This window comes from Lampetra fluviatilis, chromosome 4 (genome assembly GCF_964198595.1).
Source record: "Lampetra fluviatilis chromosome 4, kcLamFluv1.1, whole genome shotgun sequence".
Taxonomy (NCBI): domain Eukaryota; kingdom Metazoa; phylum Chordata; class Hyperoartia; order Petromyzontiformes; family Petromyzontidae; genus Lampetra; species Lampetra fluviatilis.
The window spans coordinates 30,799,655-30,804,642 of NC_136278.1; positions in this window are offsets into that span (position 1 = coordinate 30,799,655).

The window sequence follows — 4,988 nt, forward strand, 5'->3', positions numbered from 1 at the left end:
GCATCGATGCAGTGTCATCGTTCCGGAGAAGCAACGTCCATGTTGCGGTGTCGTGTGCAGAACCAGATCCGCATGATTGTGCGGGTGGAGAAATCTGGACGCCACGTCTTCCTGCTTCACTACTTCCAGCCGGGGAAGCCCAGCGTCCACACCAAAGCGGCACTGGATGCCAGCACTTGGTCCTGGCATGGTAACGGCCCTGTGCACACGTGCATGGCACACGAGATATGCGTGACATCGTTCTTTACCACGGTAGCGGTAACACACATCCCGCTGTCTTTCCACGTGAACCCTAGGGGCGCCACGGTGGCGAGATGTTAACTACTTCTCCAGGTATACAGGAGGTCGTGGGTTCGATTTCGACCCTACCGCCTGTATATTTGGAGCTTGCACGTGTCTCTCTCCCCGTGGTCGCGTGGATTTTTCATGCGTTTAGATTATTTGGCTGCTATAAATTCCCACATGCTTATCCATATTCGTTGAGCTATCATATGTGATAGCCAGATCGCTTCTGAAAAAGAGCTATATAGCTCAGTGGGCCTTACCTAGTAATATTACAAAACAAATTAGTTCAATCGTTTAGTCTAATGTAAAGGAACGCATTTCTGGGAGGTTCAACTGGGACACATGGCAAGCTGGTAGCCTCACACACACAATGAGTGGCCTCTCGTTTTCTGATATTGGCCCCTCCTGGTCACAGGCCCCATCCACTCTACCAACGGCGGCCACTGCTCTTGTAGCTCCGCCCAACACTCGGGTGTACTCACCCACTGCTCAGGTGGCCCTGCCCATCACCCATAACACAGGTCAAGCATCAGTCTGCATAAATATTGAACCGGGGGGCACAATCCTGACTTATTACAAAAAATATGCGACACCTAGACAGACATTCGGGACTCTCCCGGCCTAACCGGAACAGTTGTAACCGGTGGTAGCTGTACGCGTACTGCCACGTGCACCAGGTCACGTGGGTGACAGTTGTTCTCTGTGGGGTGACCCTTGACCTTGTTGCGTGTGCTGCTTTCCACCGCAGGCTCCTTCAACGCCACGTTCTGCCCGCACGCGTACGGCTGCCGCGGCGTCGTGGCATTCGAGTCTCAGCTCGGCGTGGACTTGAGGGAGGGCCAGGAGGTGTCCATCACTCTGACCAACCCCTCCGGCGAGGCCCTCTGGCTGGTACGTGCAAGCAGACCCGGATTGTGTACGTGTGTATGTATGTGAACTTCTTTTGCATCGTATGTCGCCAATCGTGCTAAATCGAAGGATATCGGTTTTAAAGAAATTAGTTTTCAATCTGGATGATTTAAAAGTGCATTGTTCCAGTGGCTTCCTAATATCGGAAGGAAGAGCGTTCCAGACGGCCGCAGAAGCGCATCCGAAAGTGCGTGACGCAGTGAGCGTCTTTGTTCGATGGCCAACCAAAAGCCGCTGCGATGGCTAACCAAAAGGCTATGGGATTAACCCCTAGGATATTAAGGCCCTTATATGTTGATTATGAATTGTAGGCCCTCCATTCCATAATTGAAGTAACAGTTGAGCGACGATAGCAAGGCCATCGGAATTTTTGTTGTCTTTGAATTATGATGATGTCATTCGTGACTTTGCCACGGCTAAAGCTCGAGGGGGGGGGGAATGTGTTGAAAGAAATTAGTGATGTGAGTGATTTATGCTCGACGATTTTACCTTGAGTCGAATACATTTCTTAATTTTACATAGGTAAATGACTAAAGATTCGGTATTTCTTTGTAATTAGACAATACGTAATATTTACTTGGCCCCTTCCCTCCATATTAGCCTTAGGCCTCTCTTCACCTCAATCGAGCCCTGAGCACAATGTTTGTTTTCTCACTGAATATTTTCCAGCTTATCAGGAGACTGCAATAAATGGCATAGGAGGCTAGTAACCACAGCCATAGCGATGGGGATACTGAATGTGGTGTGCCGTGAGTGCGGAGATACACTTTCGGGTCCCCTGCATTCTGTAACGGCTGCGTGCGGTGGATCGTGGCGCTTTCCCGGGCCTGCAGGCGTACGTGCTGGCGGTGCCGGAGAGCCTCTTCACGCCCTCCGTGCTGCGGGAGGAGCCCGTCGACCGATCGCGCGACTTTGTCACCCTCTGTGGCGCCAACGGCTTCTCCATGCGGTGAGCTGGAGTTGTGTTGTTGCAGCGTTGAGTGACAGCGGAGTCGCATTGGCAGAAGATATCTTTCAGATAATGGGATTCATATTGAAAAATAATTGATGCTGCATTGTTAAATATGCGGGTCTGTCTCTCGCGTGTATGGATGTGAAAGGTGGGTAATTGAAAAGACCCTAGAGAGCAAACTAAGAGCAGCAGAGATGTGTTTTTTTAAGATGGATGTTAAAGAGTTCATGGACAGACAAGATGAGTAATTCGTTCATTATGGATCGAAGCAGGGTACAAAAATAAAATTAACAAGACTAATTATAGAAAGGCCGGATTAGATTTCTTGGACATGTAATGAGAAAACAAGATACAGAATATGAATAAGTGTTTTTACTGAGAAAATCATAGGTACCGCAAGAAGCCGGGGAAGACAGCGAATTATGCACTTTAAAACATTTGAACAATCTGATGCAACTGGGAGGACAAATCCAACACATAGTTCTTGAGTAAACATCACGGACAGAGCTGAATGGAAGGAAGTCCGTGATCGCTGATGCTTTTCACTTTTCAGAAAGGACGCGGCTACGCGTAGAGAGAGCGATCGTTAGAGAGAGAGCGAGTGAGAGTTCCATCGCTGTGCGTGCACCGTATCGTATTGGCCATACTCTTGTGGTACCTAGAAGGGAAATAATAAAATAATAAAAATAAACGTAATAAAATACAATTCTCACGATGTTTCGGCCACAACGCAAGCAGCCGTTCTCAGGTGAAGAACAGGTCTGTCGGAAAGACAGACCTGGCCGAAACGTCGTGAGAATTGTGTTTAATTATGTTTTATTTTAATTATTTTATTATTTCCCTTCTACGTGACTTTACCGAAAGAACCAAGAAGATGAATCCCTGCAGTCACGAAAGCTTTCAATCGAAATCTTTTGGTACCGTCAAGCAGCATCGCCGCCATCGCACGAGCGCCACACCTCGGTGACCTTTACCCCCCTCCCTCCTCCACCCCGGCAGCGGAGACTCCGTCCCCGAGTTCTGCCGGGCGGCGGCGTCGTCGCTGTCGGCGTTGGCGGATGACGACGGCGCCCGACGGTGCGGCTGCGACGCCGCTGGCTCCCTGCCCGGGCCGTGCCGCCCCCTCGGCGGGCAGTGCCCGTGCCGCCCCGGCGTCGTCGGACGCTCGTGCGACCGCTGCGCCGCGGCTCACCACGGCTTCCCCGAGTGCCGCCGTGAGTACACGCGACGGGGGAAGGGAGGGGGTGGTGCTGTGTGGTGAGGACCGGCTCTTAGAGGGTGGGTTCCACGGGAACGGCGAGGCTTGCCCGGCTCAGGAACGATCATTCGATGCTGGGGGGGACGAAGCGTTCTCGACCGCGGCCCCAAAAATCGTCGTTGCGATCGCGGGCAGTTGCTATAGATGCACACGGGAGAGGCTCTTTCTGAGCCCCTCCTGTCTCTGCACTCATCTTCACGTGTCTCCTGCATGTCTACCACGTGTATCCAATGTGTCTACCACTTGTCTCCGCACATCAACCATGTATATCTGCATTTCAACCACGTGTCTCCGCATGTCAACCACTTGTTCCCATGCGTCAACCACGTGTCTCCGCATATCAACAACCATGCGTCTCCTCATGTCAACCACGTCTCTCTCATGTATCTACCATGAGAGAGACGCATGTGTCAACCACATGTCTCCCATGTGTCTCCCACGTGTCTCCTCCCAGCGTGCCAGTGTGGGGGGCGGCTGTGCGACGAGCGCACGGGGGAGTGCGTGTGCCCCCCGCGGACGGTGCGACCGGACTGCACGGCGTGCCAGCGGCTCACGTTCGGCTTCCACCCCCTGGCCGGGTGCCGCCCCTGCGAGTGTGAGGACCAGGGCCTGGCCAAGGCCGGGTGCGACCGCGAGACCGGGCAGTGCAGGTTCGTACGGTGGGCGTTAGAGAGCGCGTCGGTTCATCGTCTAAAACTGATTTCGTATCGGCTTTCGATGAAGAGCGGGCAGCGGTAATGGCGAGTTGTTTTGCGCACTACGCGACGAACCCCACATCCCGTGTTTGATTCCCGCTCACGGCCAACACTGGTGATGATTATCTGAACCGGTTTCTGGACTTCCACTAGGTTGAGTACCTGGTGCGGTGTTTTAAGATCAGCGTTGGGGGGGATGGAGGCGACAGGGCGTGCGTGGTGCTGGCCACACCAACCCCTCTTGCCAGCTTTCATCGGTGTTCGATAACGGGCACTTGCCCCGAAGGTCTGTTAAGGCCATATGGGGAATATTTGTGACCATGTGTGACCGTGTGTGTGTGACCGTGTGCGTACGTACCTTGGGCAGGTGCAAACCGAACGTGGGAGGGCAGCGGTGTGAGCACTGTCTGCCGGGATTCTTCGGGTATCCCGAGTGTCGCCCGTGCGACTGCGACGCAGCCGGGGTGTCCGGCGCCGGATGTGACGCCGTCACGGGCCAGTGCCTCTGCAAGGTGCGGCACTTCCTCCCACAATGCTTTGCCGTGGTTTTGTCGCATGCCACAAACCGTGTTCTGCGCCGAATGCCATTTTACCCCAGTAGGGCAAAGTGATCGAGTGAAATATTTCCGCGCTCAATAATCTGAACCGTTCCTGAGTTAAAATTCTCCACAAATCCTCCCCAAAAAGTATATAAATTGGAGAGAAATTACATTCCAGTATAAGGTAGCATGGGCATACGAGGAGCGGAAAGGGGGGGATTCCACAAAGGATCGCACAGGAACTAAAATCGAATGTGAAGAGTGAATAGTCATTGGAAACGTTTTTAACTTGGGCAGAAGAGCTGTTGAAGGAAATTTGCCGCCTCATTGATCCAAACAAAACTCAGCAA